Source organism: Saccopteryx leptura, chromosome 2 (assembly GCF_036850995.1).
Source record: "Saccopteryx leptura isolate mSacLep1 chromosome 2, mSacLep1_pri_phased_curated, whole genome shotgun sequence".
Taxonomy (NCBI): domain Eukaryota; kingdom Metazoa; phylum Chordata; class Mammalia; order Chiroptera; family Emballonuridae; genus Saccopteryx; species Saccopteryx leptura.
In genome coordinates this window covers 369,981,408-370,002,381 of record NC_089504.1, presented here as the reverse complement: position 1 = coordinate 370,002,381, position 20,974 = coordinate 369,981,408, and positions in this window count along the sequence as shown.

Below are 20,974 nucleotides of genomic sequence, written 5' to 3'. Positions count from 1 at the left end.
GCATAAATCCCCTTAGGAATGAGGAATCTCTACTCTGTACCAAGCTCCCCAGCTTAAAGCACCAGTGAAGAAGAGGAGCCCACATAACTTTTGGCTGTAAAAATAAGTGGGTATTATATCTGCCCGGGTGAGGACTTCTGAAAACCTACGTATCCTCTTAAAGAGAAAACATGCAAAGTCTCACTTGCAGGCACTTGTCCTGGATTCTGGGAGCGGGATAGTGGCTCGGAGGGTGCCAGAGACACAGAGGGAGAGATTGAGTTGTGCAGATTCAAGAAAAAGGCTGGAAGGACAGCTGCCAGTGCCCTGTGTTGAGTCTCTCTCCCATACTGCCCATGGATGCCATATTTTCTGTGTTGACTACTTCCCATATATGACATTAGCATGAGGAGCCAGATTAACCCCACCCTGATGACCTCTGCAGCACCCCATGCCCCACACCCATCTCATGTATGGCTGTAGGCTCTGCACCAGAAAACAACCTGGGCCCACATTGAACTCTTTCTTAAAAATATCTTGAATAATTCTTGGCAAGATTGTGAGGTTCTGGAGACACACAAGAAGAACTGAGTTGGAAGGCCTGTTATTCCATCATGCACAACAGTATCACCATTCTTGTACTGGGCCTTTTACCTCCTCCACAGCATTAACTTGGACAGCAGCATTAACTATACCCTGGCAACTCCCTGAGGACTTACCTTACCCTTGTGCATAGCTATGAACTCTTTCATCACTGGTTAGTCTGGGCCTTTATTATGTGCTTTCTTTTAAAGCTTTTCAGGAATTCCCAGCAAGTTCAGGGGGTACAGAGACACATTGTGAGAGACTGAGTTGTGTGGCTTTAGAACAATAGCCATCTTTCCATGTGCCCAATGAGTGCCATTGTTCCTGTGCAGAGCCCACGCTCCATAGGACCAAATCTTAATCTGCTCTAGCCTGATGAAACCATTAGCTCCACCCTGATGACTCCCTGGAACCCTTCCTACCACAAAGGACAGAAGGTTCAAGGCTAGTAGCAGCTGGCCTTGGTGTACCTTGAGACTTTTGATGAGTGTCCTTAGACCCAGCACTGATGCCAGGTTTGAATCTGTATTAACCTTATGAACCTGCTTTATGCAACATACATAGTGGCAAAGTCTCTTCAGTGGCCTAATGGGTAGCTGGCAGGTAGAGGTGGGTCTCAAGGTGCCTTGGGCCTTTTGCTGATTTGCCCCATACTCATATTGGTGGCAGCCAGCCACAGTACAAAGCTTGGCCCCTCCTATACACATCCAATACCAGCACAGAGAGCTACTAGCCATGAGTTGCTTTGTGGATCCTAACAGGTAGCCTAAGGCCAGTCAAAGGCAGCATCTGACATTAACCTGTACCCAAGACCATATGAGGAGGATCCAGAACCAACAACCAGATGGCTTCAGACCACAACAGAGCATGATGTGATCAGCTCTACCAGTAGCACAACCAAAGGACCCAAGGGAGATCTGATGATACAAAATCTGGTTAATGAAAATTTCCCCCCAAAGTAGTTTATACACTATGGTTGGGACTAATCCTTAAGCATTCCAGCCTGAAGGTCAACCCCACCCACACACATTCCAAGAACAATCAAGCCTCAACTATGACAGGAGGTCACTCATAATACACACAAGAGACATTCTTGGAGCACTCAGCACAGTTGATGCAGAAGACTGTGACACCCCATGGGACACCTATTAGATGGGACCACACTACCAAGACTGGGAGACATAGTATATAGATCTACCTAATATACATGAACAAGCATAGAGAGGAAATCAAAATAGGGAGACAAAGAAACATGTTCCAAATGAATGAACAAGGGAAATCTACAGAAGAACTACATAAAGTGGGTGTAAACAAACTACCAGATGCAGAGTTCAAAATAATGGTTATAAAAATGCTCAAAGAACTCAGGAGAAGAATAGATGAAATCAGTAAGAACTTAAAGAAATTATAAGGATTAAAAAACATAGAAATCATTTTTTAAAAGGTCAAAAATGAGAAATACAATAACTGAAATATGAATACACTAGAAAAAATTAACAGCAGATTAGCTGAGGCAGAGAATAAAATCAGCAATTTGGAAGATGAGGTAGCAGAAAACACCCAATCTGAGCATCAAAAAAGAAAAAAAAAGTAAAAATGAGAATAACTTAAGGGAACTCTTAACAACATTAAGTATAATATTATCTGCATCATAGGTATATCAGAAGGAGCAAAGAGAGAGTCAGGGATTGAGAACCTACATGAGGAAATAATTACTGAAAACTTCCTTAAAATGGGGAAGAAATAAGACATACAGTCTAAGAAGCACAGAGAGTCCCAAGCAAGGTGAACCAAAAAAGGTCCACACTAAGAGACATCATAATTAAAGGCAAAGATCAGACACAAAGAAAGGATCTTAAAACAAACAAGAGGAAGACAGTTATTTACCAACAAGGGAGTTACCACGAGGCTGTCAGCTGCTCTCTCAACAGAAACTTTGCAGGCCAGAGGGATTGGCATGAAGTATTCAAAGTGATAAAAAATAAGGACCTACAACCAATACTACTCTACCCAGCAATGCTATCATTTAAAATTGAAGAGCAAATAAAGAACTTTCCAGACAAGAAAAGCTAAGGAGATTTATCACCACCAAACAAGTATTGCAAAAAAAATGTTTAAGATATTTCTTTAACAAGAAGAAAAGAAAAAAGGAACATAAATATCAATATAAAATGATAATAAACACATACCTCTCCACAATCACCTTAAATGTAATCAAATTAAATGCTCTAATCTAAAGACATATGGTAGCTGAGTGAATATAAAAACAGGGAACATGTATTTGCTGTCTACAAAAGACTTAGTTCAGATGAAAAGACACAAAAAGACTGAAAATAAAGAAATAAAAAAGATATTTTATGAAAATGGAAATGAAAAAAATAAAAGGCTGGATTAGTTATATACCAGACAAAATAAACTTTAAAACAAAGGCTATAATAAGAGACAAAGAAGGACATTACATAATGATAAAAAGATTAAATTCACAAGAGGTTATAACCCTTGTAAACATTTATGCACCCTACATAGAAGCACCTATACATAAAAAGCAAGTATTGATGGACATAAAGGGAGAGACTGACTAAAATACAGTCATAGTAGGGGATTTAATACCTCATTAACATCAATGGATAGATAAATAGATCTTCCAGACAGAAAATCAAGGACACATCGGCCTTAAATGATTAGACCAGGAAAATTTAATTGATATTTTCAGAGCATATCACCCCAAAGCAGCAGAATATACACCCTTTTTATGCACACATGGGACATTTTTTAGGATAGACCACATGTTAGGCCACAAAACAAGTGTCAGTAAATATAAGAAGATTGAAATCACATCAATGCTCACCACAATTGGTGTAGAACTAAAAATTAATTATAAGGAAAAAACTAAAAACACACACAAACATATGGAAGTTAAATAACATTTCACTAAACAATAAATGGATTTACAATGGGATCTAGAAAGAAATAAAAAAAATGACTTGAGACAAATAAAAATGAGAACACAGGGGCCCCAAATGTTGGGACACGGCAAAAGCAGTCCTAAGAGAAAATTCATAAAATCAGGAGCCTCACTTAAGAAGAAAAAATAAATAAAAAGAAAAAGGAAAAAAACCAAAAACCCTCAAATATGCAGTGTAACCGTCATCTATAGGAACTAGATAGAAACAACAAACAAAGCTCAAAGTGAGTACAAGAAATGAAATAATAAAGACCAGAGTGGAAATAAAAAAATAAATAAAAAAGCAATATGAAAGAGTAATGAAACCACGGGTTGTTCTTTGAAAAAATAAACTAAGATTGGTAAACCGTTAACCAGATTCATCAAGAAAAAAAGTGAGGGCCAAAATAAATAAAATTAAAAAATGAAAGATAATTGACACCACAGAAATACAAAGAATTAAAAGAAAATAATACAAATAATTATATGCCAAAAAATTAGAAAATGTGGGAAAAAATAATAAATTCCTAGAAATAAAATCTTCTAAAACTGAATTTAAAAATATGAACAGACCAATTTTAACCAATAAAATCAAAGCAGTATTGAAAAAACTGTCTCCCCCCCAAAAATCTGAGATTGGATGTCTTCACAGGTGAATTGTACTAAACATTCAAAAAAGAATTAACACCTATACTTCTCAAATTATTCCAAAATATTCAAGAGGAAAAGAGAAACCCAAGTTCACTTTATGAGGTCAGAATTATCTTAATTCCAAAATCAGATAAGCACTTTACACAGTGTGTTTGTGTGTGTCTGTGTGTGAATATCATTGATAAACATAGATGCCAAAATTCTCAACAAATATTAACAAACCAAAATCAACAATACATTAAAAATATACACCATGATCAAGTGAGATTTATTCCTGAGATACAAGGTTGATATAATATTCACAAATCAATCTCTGTGATATACCACATTAACAAAATAAAGGATAAGAAATTGTATGATTATACCAATAGATGCAGAAAAAGTATTTGACATAACCCAGCCTCCATTTATAATAAAAATTCTTAGCAAAGTGGGAATAAAAGGAACATATTTCAACATAATAAAGACCATATATGACAAATCTACAACATACTTAATAGGAAAAAACTAAAAACATTTTCCTTAAGATCATAAACAGTTCAGAGATGTTTACTTTCACCACTCTTATTCAACATAGTACTGAAAGTTCTAGCCACAGCAATAAAACAAGAAGATATGGAATGTATCTAAATTAGAAAAAAAAAACTGCCATTATTTGCAGATGATATGACACTGTACATAGAGAACCCTAAAGATTCCACAGAAAGAAAACTACTAGAACTAATAAGTGAATTCAGTAAAGTAGCAGGATACAAGATAAATATTCAGAAATCAGTCATATGTTTATACGTCAATAATGAAACTATCAGAAACAGAAATTAAGAAAACAATCTCATTTACAATTGCATCAAAAAAATAAAATACCTAAAATAAATTTAACCAAGGATATAAAAGACCTATACTTAGACAATTATTAAACACTAAAGAAAAAAATTGCAGTAGTTACAAATAAATGGAAGCACAAAGCATGCTTATGGATGGAAAGAACATCAATTAAAATGTCCACACTACCCAAAGCAATTTATAGATTCAAAGAAATTTCTATAAAAATACTATTGATATTTTTCACAGAATGGAGTAAATAATTTAAAAATCTATAAAACAACAAATGACTTCAAACAGCTTCAACAATCTTAAAAGAGAAGAGCAAATTCAGAGGAATCAAACTACCTGATACCAAACTATACTACAAGGCTATAGTAATCAAAATAGCATGGCCCTGCTATTAAAACAGACACAGATCAATGGAACAGAATAGAGAGCATAGAAATAAACCCACACCAACGTCATCAACTAATTTATAACAAAGAAGGCAAGAACATACAATGGGGTAAAGACAGTGTATTCAATAAATGATGCTGGAAAAATTGGGTAGATAAATGCGAAACAAAATGAAACTAAACAACTTTTTTACACCATATACAAAATGGATTGAAGACTTAAATGTAAGACTTGAAACCATAAAACTCCATAGAAGAAAACATTAGAGTAACTCTGTCATTTCCAGTAGCAATACATTTTCTGATATATCCCCTTGGGCAAGAGAAACAAACAAAAAATAAACAAATAGGACTACATCAATAATAAATAAAAAGTTTTTGCACATCAAAGGAAACCATCAATAAAACAAAAAAACCAATCTACTGAATAGAAGAAGATATTTGCCAATGATACAAATTAAAAGGGGTTAATATCCAAAATTTACCACAAACCCATATAACTCGACACCAAAAAAACAAACAATCCCATGAAAAAAATGGGCACAGAACCTGAATAGACACCTTTCTAAAGAGGACGTACAGATGGCCAACAGACATATAGAAAGATGCTCAACATCTCCAATCATCAGAGAAATGCAATGAGATATGCCCTCACACCTGTCAGAATGGTTGTCATTAATAAGTCAATAATCAGCATTGGTGAAGATGTGGAGAAAAGGAAACTGTTTTGCACTGTTAGTAGAAATGCAGATTGGTACAACTATGGCAAACAGTATAGTTTCCTCAAAAGATTTAAAATAAAACTGCCATATGACCCAACAGTTTCACTTCAGGGTATAAATTTAAAGAAACCAAAAACACTAATTCAGAATAACATATGCACCCTTATTTTCACTGCTGTCTTTTTTATAATAGTCAAGCTATGGAAGAAACCCAATTGCTCATCTATACACGAGTGGATAAAAAAGTACTGCTACATATATACAGTAGAATATTACTCAGCCATAAAAAACAATAAAGCCTTACTATTTGTGACAGTGTGGATAGACCTAGAGGGTATTATGATAAGTGACATAAGTCAGCTATAGAAAGTGAAATATCATATGATTTCACTTATATGTGGAATATAAACAACAAAATAAAGGAACAAACAAAATTGAAATAAACTCGGAGACAGACAACAGACTTAAGATTGTCCCATGGGGAGGGAAGTTGGAGGACTGCGTGAGAAGTTGAAAGGGTTAAGAAGTATAAATTTGTAGTTCCATAATAGTCATGGGTATGTAAGTGTACAGGATAGGGATTCTAGTCAATAATATTGCGATTACCATGCATGGTGCCAGGTTGGTATTGAAAATAGCAGGGAAAAGGATCACTTTGTAAAGTACAGTATCTGACTGTATAACCAGTATACTGTGTACCTGAAACTAGTACAAAATAATATTGAAAACAATGTTCCTAATCAGTTGACTTTAAGATAAGTAGTTGAGAAATACCCTGGGGGACCTGACTCAATCATTGGAAGGCCTTAATCAGGACGTAACCTCTCTCTGGGGAGAGCAGGAGTTTCTTCCTTTAGCCCTGAAGAAGGAATCTGCAGGGTTCTGGAGAGGGCCAAGTAGCAGGTGGGGGCTTTAAGAACTGAGAGCATCACACCTACAACTGCAAGGAACTAAATTTTTCTAACAACCAGGGGACTTGGGAGAGAACCCTGAATGTCAGATGAAATCTCAGGGTGAGCCAACACCACGATTTCAGCCTTGTGAGACCCTGAGCCGAGGACCTATGTGAACCAAGCCTGGACTCCCAGCCCAGGGAAACTAGAAAATAGGAAATGGGTGTTATTGTAAGATGCCCTATTTATCATAATTTGTTTTACAGCAACCGGAAACTAATGAGGGGTATTTTTTTTTAAGACAACTGTTTCATACTCTTCAAAAAAAAATTATCATAAAAATCAACAGATATAAGGAAAAAGGGAGGATTTTAGTTTAAGAGCGACTAAAGAGTAAATGAACAATGACAAAGAACAACAATGACAGCAAAACTCCACTGGGCAGGCCGTGATTTGTGAACATTTATTAACCCTGAGTTTTAGAAACTCACATTTATTTTCTTTCCTCTTAGATCTCCTTTTTCTTATAGAGATCTCTGCTCTGTGTTTTGAGCAGAGGTTGAGTCTTATGGCTTTGACCTTCATAGTGTCTCATTGTGGATAGGGACAGTTACTTGGAAACAATTGCACTGTCTCTTAGCTATAGAGAAGCTGCTGAAAGGCCAGGTTTCAATGGAAGCGGTGGGGTTTTAAGGATGAACATTTATAGCCCTTGCCCACCCTCCTCTACCACCGCTCTAAAATGTGGGGGTGAGGGTATAAGGTGCTATGACATTTATAGATAGCACAATATGTTTAGACAATGAGAATAGTTTTGCAAAGGAGTACACATGCTCAGAAGGTACTAGAAAATGTTTGACTGCAATATCTTGTTTGTCATTTCCCCACATATAGGACCCTACTCTTTGTAAGGAAGGAAAACATATAGTAAGTCTTCACTTAATGTCAACAGTTTCTCAGAAACTGTGACTTTATGCAAAATGATATACAAGGAACCAATTTTAACATAAGCTAATTTGATATAAATAAGAGTCATGTTCCTACAACATATTTTCTGGTCATGAAAACATCACCAAATATCTAAAGATTTAAAAGACTTCTAATATTAAAAATTGAAATAAATATGAGTTATGCACACATTTGAGAATAAGCAGTAAAACGTAATTATTTTCCAACATGCCTATCTCAGTTCAAGTCTAGGGCAGCCAGAGCCTCTCCTGGCAGCTCCAGGAGGAAGGTGGGACTCACCTGGGACAGGATCGCCTTCCATCCCAGGGCACAGACACACACTCAGACTGGAACAATTTAGACATGCTAGTTCACGTAATGTGCACGTCTTTGGGATGTGAGAAGAAACGGGAGCACTTGGAGGAGACCCAGGCAGACCTGGGGAGAACATACAAACCCTACTCCAACAGTGGCTCCGACCTGAATGCATTCTTATTTCTTATCACCAATGACATTGAATAAAACAGCATTATTCAAGGATCTGCTGTATCTAAACATGGAATTTACATTAAGATGTGAATGACCTTTCTATGCACTGAATTATGTCCCCACGCCCCCTCTCCGAAATTCATATGTCAAAGTCCTAACCCGCAATGTGATTGCATTTTAGGAGGTAATTAAGGTTCTAATCTGATATGATTGATGTCCTTATAAGAAGAAGTAAGAGTGATCTCACTCTTTCCACACGTGTACACTAAGGAAAGGCTGTGCAAGTACACAGCAGGAAGGGGCCACTGTAGTCCAGGGAGACAGCTCTGACTCCACCAGCACCTTAACTATGGACTTTTTAGTCTCAAGAACTGTGAGAAAATTAATTTCTGTTGTTTCAGCCTCCCAGCCTGTGATACTTAGTTATGGCTGGTACCCTGAGCTGATAAACATACACCTTGATACAGGGGTTTTGCATTAAAAAAAACCCTGCTGTGTGAGCCCCTTGCTTACCCCACATGAAAATCTCTCTAATCTCGGAATTTTTCTCTGTGTCACACTTTGGTACTGAGAGTCAATTTAAGATCTCCAAAGATTTCTAATTATTTTCTCCAGGGGAATGTGTTTATTAAGAGGAACTGCTACCTGACCAGGTGGTGGCTCAGTGGATAGAGCATCGGACTGGGATGCAAAGGACCAGGTTCAAGACCCCGAGGTCGCCAGCTTGAGCGGCTCATCAGGTTTGAGCAAAGCTCACAAGCTTGAGTCCAAGGTCGCTGGCTTGAGCAAGGGGTCACTCGGTCTGCTGTAGCCCCCTGGTCAAGGCACATATGAGAAATCTATCAATGAACAACTAAGGTGCTGCAACGAAGAATTGATGTTTCTTATCTCTCTCCGTTCCTGTCTGTATGTCCCTATCTTTCCCTCTCTCTGACTCTCTCTCTGTCTCTGCCATACAAAAAAAGAGGAACTGCCAAATATATCCATGGGTGCACACACACAGACACACACACAACACAAGAATTGCTGGATGGCAAACACATTAACTGAGATAGGAAAAGATTTGTGAGTAGAAATGTATTTCATTCATTTATTCATTCATTCATTCTAGAAATATGCACTAGTAATCATGAAGTTGGAGTTTATAAGAAGAATGGCATGATTTAGGTAACATGGAGAGAGTTACCTGCCAAGAGTTATAAACTCTGTTCTTGAAGGCATCCCAGCCACACACAAACCCAGGACAACGCAACTGCTGTCCATTAAAATCCTAAAATAGACCTGGCCCTGTGCTACGTGACTTCTCTTCCATTAGTTCATGTATATAAGTAGTCAAGGCATATATAATTATTTTCATTTTATATGTGTTCTACTGAGTCCCAGAAAGCTTAGATCACTTCCTCAAAGTCACACAGACAGAAACAAGATTTGTTTGCTCTCTAATATAGCATTGTGTTAAACATGAATAATGGGGTGTCCGATTACTCAAGATTCTGAGAGAAATAGGATACAGGGGTTGGCAAAAGTAGGTTTACAGTCACACTGTGACAGACTTTTAAGTTAATAAAGCTATTGGAATAATCATAACCTTTGTCTTTTTCCTTAGAAAAAAATGTAAACCTACTTTTGCCCACCCCTGTATATAGTATTAGATAAATTCAGGGTTTGATATTAGAACTAATAGTCAGAAAAGCTTCGTAGAGAAAGTGACATTCAATTGAATCTCTACAGATGAAGAAGAAATGTAGAGGGGACAACAAATAAGTCGCCAGGAAGGTCTAAGCAAGGACACTGATGGATGGAAGCTGAGTGAAGACAGCGAGACACCCAAACTGGCCATGGCAGTAAGGACTCCTCAGCAGAGTAACCAGAGCCAGAGTGAGGAGGGAGTGCTGAGCAGCAGGAATGTGGGTGTAGGAGTTCTGAGATATGTGGCCAGCCTCAGAGTGAGGTCCTAATCCAGGTAATAGCTGAAAAGAGCCTATACCAGGGTGGAGGGAAGAGCAGTGGGATGAGTCCTCACATTAGTGCCTGTATGGGAGGTGGGTCCCGATATGTAACCTTGTAGTTCTGGGAGGAGGAAGGGAAACTGGGTGAGTGCTGTTCAGGACGATGACGTCACGTGATGAGAGATGACGTTTAGTAAGCAGTTACTACGCACCATGTCCTGTAGGAAGGAAGTATTATTAGGGAAACTCATAACAACAGCTCTGGGAGATAGACACCATTAACACCTCAGTTTGACAGATGAGAAACACATTCTAAGAGGTTAATTCGTCCAAGTTCCACAGCTTGCAAGTGTCAGGAATAGGATCTGAACCCGGACTGTTGAGCAAAGACCCAGACCAGAACTGAGAACATGGGAGACTTCCCAGCTGGGAGACTGCACCTGTGGGAGGGTCTTCAAAGTTCCCATCTATATTTGTCGTCCTGCAGCCGGTGCCAGACAGGTTATGGCGAACATGCAGAAAACACTGAGACTCCTAACTGATGAAAAAGAATTTGAAAATATCTCCATATTGCCTAAAATAAGGATCTTTGGCGCCTCATACTGCCTCAGAACTTTATCTTTTAACCATTTTTTTCTTCAAATTTAACTCTGCTACCTTCTGCACTGAGGATTACCTAAATGCAGCATTTGACATTCTTAATCCAACCATTTCTGAGTTATCTGGGAACAGAAAAGGTACAGGGATGAATGCTTGAAGCATTAACTCTGAAAATGCCCAAGGGAGTGAGAGTGGGGGTGGGGGCGCCACCCCAGTGGACCCTGCAGGGCTCAGCTCTCCCTGACACACCGACAGGCTGGGCAGCCAGCCCTAAATGATTCTGCCAGATCCCAAAGCACCTACTTTACTTTCGCTCTTTCTAAAAACCGCCTACAGATAAACTATGTGACCACTGAAACTGCTGGGGAAAGATTTTTCCCCCAAACAAGACCTGAGCTAGTGGAATTGAAGCCTTAGGAAGGCATTGACAACCTAAGATGTCAAGGAAAATCAAGAGTGTTTATTTTCCAGGTACCTGCCATGAGCCCCACGAAGTATTGGACCAGGAAGAAGAAGCAAGAGAAATATCCTATGGAAATATTCCAAACCTATAGGAATTTTTATATTAGTTCAGTCATTACTGAGCATCTACAATGCACAGACCTGTGCTCTGTGCTGAATGTAAGCCAACAACAAACACAGCAGCCCTTGTCTCCTGCCCTCAAGGAATTTATATTTCAGACGATTAATATAAAATTTAAACGTGTTTTTGTCAATTCTATTCTGCAGAGCACCAGTAAATAACAGGGTAGCACAACAGAAATACATTCTTTACCTGAATTAAAAAGTAATACAAGATTCTTACTCCTTACTCATTGCATGATGGGAACAATGACCACGAGCTATCACACACACGTACCTTATCACACGAGTGAAGGATACATTCTTTTTTAGAATTAGCTGAAGGGAAAATTGGCAGGTTTTGGTGTTTTCATAAATAAAGAGAATAGAGTGAAAAACCCTTTCTATTAAATGTCTAACACTTGGTTTGAAAAGAATCACATGTGAGAAAACTAGAGGACAATTCAAACAATATAGGTAAGTTCTCTTATTACCCAGGCCGTTTCTATCAAATTTAAACACAGATTCTGCCTCCTTAGGTGAGCCGGCTGTTCTAACAACTTGGCATTGATTACTGAGAGGTAGATGGGAACAAACAGATGCTGCCATCTACAAATGAATCTTATCTGTCCAATACATTAGGCCTCATCAGAAATGTTACATGTGCTGGATTAGACTTCCCATTGTATGTATATTTTATCATTTCAATGTAGTTATTTTATTTTATTTTCAAATTCCAGTTGACATGCAATATTGTTTTGTATTAGTTTCAGGGGTACAACATGGTAGTTAGACAATCATTTACCTTACAAAGTGATCCTCTGATATATCTAGTACATGTGGTACCAAACATAGTACTACAACATTATTGACCCTATTCCCTGTGCTGTACTTTACATCCCTGTGACTATTCTGTAACTGCCAATTTGTACTTCTTAATCCCTTCACCTTTTCACTCAGTCCCCCAGTGAGATTTTGTGCTCTGGCCCTTTAAATTAGAACATGGGTTCCCAGCAGACTCCTATCTCTCCCTGGCTGATGGAATAGCCGCTGATTTCACAGCCAGGTATTGTGTGAGCCCCTCTTCCTGGCTCTGGTGCTCCAGGCTAGGGAGCTTGATGTGGAGTTGAGACCCCTGGCTATTCAAGGGAGACTTTTGCAGCTGAGCTATCCCTCTGGATTTTCAACCACTACCCACGGGAAGGGGGCCAGCTTTTTTCACGTCGCTGTCCTTCCTTCCAATCTTGATGTGACTTCCTCTGTGAATCCTTGGTTATGAGACTTCTGTTCAGCTAATCTTCAGTTGGTGGTTCAGGTTAATTGTTTTATAAATTTGTTGTAATTCCAGTTTTCATTGGGCACTTGAATTATATCAGCAAAATTCTTTCACCCTTGTCATATATATGACATAGTCAAGGGCGCAACTATCCCATCATCCACAGGCCCCCACTACTCAGGGTAGGAGATGACTCAGGGCACGCAGGACACCAGGCAGGAACAGGGCAGATTTGTTTGTTTGTTTGTTTTATAATTAAATTCAGAGTAAGCATTTTAGCATGGATGCTGATAATGTGGTCCAATTTACTTTCCTTGTCTCCAATATTTCTGGTTCTTCCTCGAATTCTTTCCACCAGTTGGACCTCTCAGTAGCCCCAGGGGTCGCCTTGCACTGCTCTTAAAATATGGCAGGAGATGAGTTTTGTCTAAATTGTCTAATGGCTCTAATTCTGTCAGGATATTAGCAGATTTGAACCGACAGTTCTGTAAGGTGCCCACATAAAGGGATATGTCTGTTTGAGAGGGTGGATCCTGCAATAAGATTGCCGGAATTCAAACTCTGACTTTAGCACTTATAGGAAAGTAACTAAGCTCTCCATTTTCCTATATATAAAATACAGATATTAATATCCCTACATTGAGCCCACTTCTAACAATTTTAGGTCCTGAAGCAAGAGTTCAGAATGACTGGCTGTATACCACATGTCAAATATTCAAAAGTGAAGTACCATATGATTTTACTCACATGTGGAATCCACTGAACACAATGAACAAACAGGCAAAACAGAGACAGCCTCATCCACAGAGAGCAGGCTGACAGCTGTTGAAAGAGGGGGCTAGGTGAGGCAAGTGGGGGTGTTGATCAAAAGAAGAAGAAAACTCATGAACACGGACAACAGTATGGTGATTGGCCAAGTTTAGAGAGGTGGAGGAGGGGACAGATGGTGATGGACATACATTTTACTGGGGTAGGAGCAGTGAAGACACATTACAATGTACAGAGATGTGTGTAGAATTGGGCACCTGAAACCTGTATAATTTCATTAACCAGTGTCATCACAATAAACTCAATTCAATTAAAATAGAAAAAGAGTCATTCAAAAGTAAAAATTAAGCTAACAAGTCACTAAATAAAACATATTTTATCCATTTTATAATGACCTGAACACACAAGGTTCGAGCCATGGGCCTTGCTGAAATGTGACGCTGTAGGGGAGAGCCTGCCCCAGGCTCCGCTCATGGCTCAGCCTCCCCTTCTCATCCCACACCTGGCTCCATCCCACATTGCAAGGCACACAGGTGTAAGTTTGCGATGGCTCAGCACACATGAAACACTCTGTGTGTCCATATGCCACCACGCAGAGGACCAGCCCTTGGCTTGAAGACCCAGGGTCACGTTATGAACATAGCAAGGAGTGGGCCCAGGTCAGAGGCCCACTCAGAACATTAATTTGGCTCAGGGACATTAGGTAAGGAAACTTTAGGGCCTGATGGGTATGTCTTCTTGTCCTCATTAAACAGCTTCGTGCCCTCTGAAGAGGGACACACTGAGGAAAAACCAAAATCAGCCCACCAAAGCAGGTAGAGGCCTCTCTAGTCTGAGTCTAAGAGCAATGCAGGCCTATCTCATAGGACTGTGGTAAAAAACAAACAAGAACATATGTGTGGCGTGCTTGGACCAGGATCTGGTACCACATAAGTTTTTAATTCAGGTTAACTTATGCTGTCTTCAGATCTCCTATTTTCAGAGGTGGAGAAATAGCTGAGCACATGTCCAGTCTCAGTAGAATCCTGCCTGAGTTCCTCCCTTGTACCCCTGCATCTTCTAGCATCTTCTCAAACCTGTAGGCAAGCAGAGAGAAAAGGCTACGGGCAAGTTGTAGTCTCAAGTCACTTTCTGCAACTAGGGATGATACTGTGTTCTAAGCCATGTGAGTCAAATAAAAATTCTTACATGTTCCCCTACCTCAAATAAAGCCTGCGTCAGCAAACCACTGATCACAGACTAGGACCAAACACACACATACCTCGCCATGTTTCACATCCCACATTCCCTCTTCATTTGGCTAGTATTCATTATCTGTCTCCTGAATCACTCATTTTGTTTGTGAGTTATCATTAATTATAGGATAAATCAAGAATACATGCTAATCTGGAAGATCTTGCCTCTAAAATGCTCCTTCCTGCCTTCCCCATTGGTAAAGAGAAGGCAAATGCATCCCCAGCTGGCAGACTTTGTCTTCCTTAGAATTGAGGTGTGATCTATATTCAAATGACAGTTTAATGAGCCTTTTCCTATTTCCAGAAACCTTATCACATCATTAAAGTGTAGAAATGAATAATACATCTAGCAGTTGGATTAAGTTGAACTTGAGACCTTATGCATCTTCAAAGAGGGGAAAAAAATAGAGCAAAGGCAAAATTGAAGGATGCTGAGCTGAAGAGAAGGGTTAAATGAGGGATTCGGAAGGGGCTATTTTTATTCTGATGTACTATCACAGGTAAGTGTCACCAGCATGTTCAAAGCCTTACTGTGGCTCCTCTATGTCACTAGGCATGGACTGGAAGGAAATTTTGAAAAATGATGGGTTGCCAGTCATCATGGCTCAGGATGAAGTCTGTCGTGACTTCATTGCGAGCAAGATGCAAGCCATTTGTGATAGAGTCCACACCACTTCCAATCTCTTTCTTGGGGTCAGAAAACTGCCAGCAATGAGTGGCCTGAGCTCCATGGTCAGAATTTCTGTCCTGTCTCCTAGGAGCTGTGTGTCCTTGGCTTGAGTAGTGTGATCTATTTAAAACTCACTTTTTCCATCTGCAAAATTAAAAAAAAAAAAAGAACAGCTACTTTGATGGGCTATAGAGAGGATCCAATGAACAAACCTAGATCCAATTCTTGGCACAGTGCATGGTACACAGTAAGAGCACAATACCTTTTAGCTATTATTATTATTATTATTATTATTATTCTTTGGTCTCTTCGCATATATTATTTTCTGTGCTAGAAATGACCTTCTTCCTTTCTGACCTCACCCAAGTTCATATCCAGCCTTGACTCCCCAGCCCGTTTTTCCTTCTGAGAACTCTTACTCATCTTGCAAAACTCAGTTGAAATGTTCTCCACCATCATCCTCCCAGGTCCGATTAAGTGTCTTGACTCATACCTCTCCAATTCTCTTGACATCCTTTGTGATTAAAATAACACTTTGTGACATTTTGTGTTCACCAGGGGTTCTTAAATGTTGGCTGAATGAGTCTACATTCACTTTTCTCTCCTTTCTGATGTTTAGAAACATAGAGGTGACTGCACATTTCCAGGTGGCCTCAGGACTCTCTGTCCAATGCTGACAGATGCACATGTTGGTGATAAGAGCTCTTCATTGTCCCAGAGCAAAAACCCTTTTATAAGTTCAGCCAAGACAACATTCATTCTAATCAAAGACAACCCATCCAGAGTGTTGACATGAAAATGGCAAATTAAGTCCATTCCCAGTTCCACTGCCCTGTGCAATGTCCTGGAGATGCTGGGAATGTGGACGGCATCCTCGACTGCCCCTTCCTCCTGCACACTGCACTCCATCCGGGAACTGCAGGGTCTGCGGGCTCCGCTCACGGCTCGGCTCTCCCATCTCCCCCTCTTTGTCCCTCTCACCATACCCCTGGGTCCATAAACTCAGGATATCCCTCAAGGTTTAATATCTTTTTCTAACTGGCTCCCATCCATCTTCTTAAGGAATAAATCTAATAATGTCATTCTCCTACTTTTAAAAAAAATGGCACTTTTTCCCAACAAAAGAAGCCCAAACTTCTAAATTCAGACTTAAAACAATCTAAACTGTGATCTCAGCTTTCTTGTAGATTTGTTCCCTATTACTTTCCTATATGAATGTCATCTTGAGGCTAAACCTCTGTGCTACAGTGACCCTCCACCCAGTGACCTTTCAAATGTGTGAATGAGTGCCTGCCACTCCTCTTCCAACCAGTGTGCATCTAACCACAGTGGAGAAATGGCTGTCCCACTAGTGCTGATCTGGGAACACCCATGGCCTAGCACTTTCCCTCCTGGGCATGTGCCCAACATAGATCCACGCACAAGCTCACCTACAAAATCTACAAAGTTGTCCAGAGGAGCATTATTTGTAAAAGCATTAAAGTGAAACTATCGAACTATCCATAATAGTATATATAATAAACAAATGATGTCATATTTACATGAGGAAATATGATACAGCAATAATAATAAATTTTCTAGAGCTATATGCAATAATATGAATGAATATCACAAATGCAATTTTGAGAAAAAGTCAAACACAGTTAGGGATCACAGTTTCTGTATGATCTTTTTTATGTGAACTAGAAAAACAAGTGAAGTTTTGAAAATCCAGGGCAGTGCTACCCTTGGAGAAGGGTGACTAAAAGGGGACTGTAGTGGGTTAAAATGTACTACCCAAAAGAGGTGTACAAGTCCTTGCACCTGATACTTCTGAATGTGATGTGAGCTTATCTTGAATAGGGTTTCTGGAGATAGAATTTACTTGAGGATCTCAGGATGAGATCATCCTAGATTCGGGTGGCTGATGTCGTTATAAGAGAGAAGAGAGGAGACTGGAGACTCAGAGGAGGAGGCCATGTGAGGATGAACACAGAGGTCAGCATGACGCAGCTACACAGCAAGCAATGCCCACTATTGGTGACAGCGCCTCCAGAGAAAGGACTGCTGAGCAGTCTGCATCATGACGTCAGACCTCTGGCCTTCAGAACTGCAATGGAATAGGTTTCTGTTGTTTGAAGCCACCCAGGTTTGGTTATTTGTTACAACAGCCATGGAAACCTCATACAGGGGCATCAAGGAGGTTACTGGGATACAGTTAAATGCTGTTTCGTGTTCTATGTTCAGTTTATGAAAATTCACTGAACTGTATACTTCTCTACATGTGCTCTTCTTAATATGTATAATATTTAACTTCAAACAAGTTAAAAGTGTATATAATCACACTCTGAAAAGGCCTTCTTATCATGGTGCAGCAGTCAGAATAAGATAGGTGGTTGTCTAAAACTAAATCACTTCCAATGATCCATTACAACAAAGTCTGTATCTCAGCCACGTAGCATGTCTTTGGGGATCAGCTGTAGCTCCACTTCACAACATCTTCATGAACAGACCGAGTTTTAACTCCTTTGTGAAGATTTTCCAGGACTCTCGAGCCAGACAAGCAATACAGCAGGAGTACCTTTCTTTCTCCTGTTAGGCTACTTTACTTTGGCTACTTGCTTGCACGTTTATTTTTGGCCCTAGGTGTAAACGCTCAGATTGTAGAAATATCATCTTTATAGAATACAGCTTAATGATCATAAGTATGTACATTTTTTATGTCAGACTTGATGTCAGACAGATTTGGGGGGTTTTTCTCTTTTAAATGAATTTATTGGGTAAAACTGGTTAACATAATTATACAGGTTTCAGTTCCCCAATTCTACAACACTTCTCTGTACACCATATTATGTGTTCACCCCTGCCCCACCCCAAGTCAAGTTGCTGTCCATCACAATTTACCCTCTAAACACTCATCCACCTACCCCTCCTTGGGGCAATCACCACACTGTTCTCTGTGCCCATGAGTTTTTTCATTCTTTTTTTTTTTTTTTTTGCCCTTTTTTGATTAATCCCTCCACCTGCCTCACTCAGCCCCTTACCCCCCACAGCTGTCAGCCTGCTCTCTGTGTATGAGTCAGTCTCTATCTTGCTTGTTAGTTCATTTTGTTCATTAGCTTCCACATATGAGTGAAACCATGTGGCAATTGTCTTTCTCTGACTGGCTTATTTTATTTAGCATATTGTTATCTAGGTCTGGCCATGTAGTGTTCCATTGTGTAAATGTACCACAGGTTTTTTATCCACTCATCTACTGATGGGCACTTGGGCTGTTTCCAGATATTGGTTATTATAAGTAATGCTGCAAGGAACACAGGGCTGCTTATATTCTTTTGAATTAGTCTTTCAGGATTCTTAGAATATATTCCCAAAAATGAGATTACTGGGTCTAAAGGCAGTTCCATTTTTAATTTTTTTGAGCTAACTCCATACTGCTTTCTACAGTGGCTGCACTAATCTGCATTCCCACCAATGCAGATTAGTTGTTGTTTGTTATTCATTGATGATAGCCATTCTGACAGGTGTAAGGTGATATCCCAGTGTGGTTTTAATTTCCATTTCTCTACTGATTAGTGACATCGAGCATCTTTTTATGTGTCTATTGGCCATCTGTTCTCTTTAGGAAAGTATCTATTCAGGTCCTTTGCCCATTTTAGAATTGGATTGCTTGGTTTTTTGGAGTTGACTAGTATAACTTTTTTTTATAAATTTTTGTTATCACTTCCTTATCAAGTGTATTTAGAAATATGTCCTCAGCGCCTGACCTGTGGTGGCGCAGTGGATAAAGCGTCGACCTGGAAATGCTGAGGTCGCCGGTTCAAAACACTGGGCTTGCCTGGTCAAGGCACATATGGGAGTTGATGCTTCCAGTTCCTCCCCCCTGTCTCTCTCTCCTCTCTCTCTCTCTGTCTCTCTCTCTCTCTCTCTCTCCTCTCTAAAATGAATAAATAAAATAAAAATTAAAAAAAAAAGAAAGAAATACGTCCTCAGATTCAGTGGGTTGTCTTTTCATTTTGTTGGTGGTTTCCTTTGCTCTGGAAAAACTTTTTAGTTTGATATAGTCCCATTTGTTTATCCTTTCACTCATTTTCCCGCCTGAGGAAATATATTTGAAAAAAATATTGCTCTAAAAAATGTCTAAGATGTTACTGCTTATGTTTCTTCTAGAATTTTTATTGTTTTAAGTCTAATATTTAAGTCTTTGATTCATTTTCATTCTATTATTGTATATAATATAAGATATAAGAAGATGGTGTAGTTTCTTTTTTTTTTTTGCATGTATCTGTCTAATTTTCCCAGCACCATTTATTGAATTAACTGTCTTCATCTCATTGTATGCTCTTGACTCCTTTGTCAAATATTAATTGACCATATAAGTTTGGATTGATTTTTGGGCTCTCAATTCTCTTCTATTAATTTCTATGCCTTTTTTTATGCTTGTACCAGGCTGTTTTGATTACTGTGGCTTTGTAGTATAGTTTAATACCAGGTAGCATAATTCCTCCAACTTCTCTCTTCTTTTTCAAAATTGCTGTGGTTATTCAAGTTTTTTTTTTTGTTCCATATACATTTTTAGAATATTTGTTCTAGTTCTGTGAAATACACCATTGTTATCTTGATAGAAATTGCAATGAATCTATAGATTGATTTGGATAATATGGGCATTACTTTTATTTTTATTATTTTTATTTTTTAAGCCATGTCTGCCTCACAGATGTATCTTTAAAATTCTTCTTATTTAAAAAAATAAAATTTAATGGTATGACATTGATCAATAAGCATACATAGATTTCAGGTAAACATTTCTATAGCATTTAAACTGTTGATTGTGTTGTATGCCCATCACTCACAGTCAAATCATTTTCTGTCACCGTGTATTTGTCCCTCTTTACTCTCCTCCCCCCTAACCGCCTCCCCTTGGTGACCATTTCACTTTTACCAATGTCCTTGAGTCTCATTTTATACTCCACCTATGTAATATGGACATTTTAATGTTGTTAATTCTTATCCATGAACACGGCATGTGCTTTCACTTATTTGTGTCCTTAATTTTTTTTTCAGTGTCTTACAATTTTTAGAGCACAGAGCTTTTACATACTTAGTTAAACTTATTCCTGGGTATTTTATTGTTTTTGAAGCAATTGTGGATGGTTTTGTTGTTGTTGTTGTTGTTGTTTGTTTTTTCCCTTTCTGATAGATCATTACTGGTGTATAAAAATGCAACTTATTTCCGGATATTTATTTTCTATGCTCTGCTTTACTGAATTCATTTATCTCTGTGTGGTGGCCTTATGTAGCAGGTATTCTGTATGGGCCAGTGGTGTAGTCTTCTTGATCACCTGAGCAAGGCACTTCAGGACTGTCCCTTGTGTGATTTATGCCGGTCTTCTTGTTGCAATTGAGTCTTGATTGTTTTTGGCCACTGTTCTTGGTATTGACCCTTGGGCTGGTTGCCTGTGTGGCTCTACCTTAACCAAGTGAGCGAGCTGCTCTGAAAGTGCT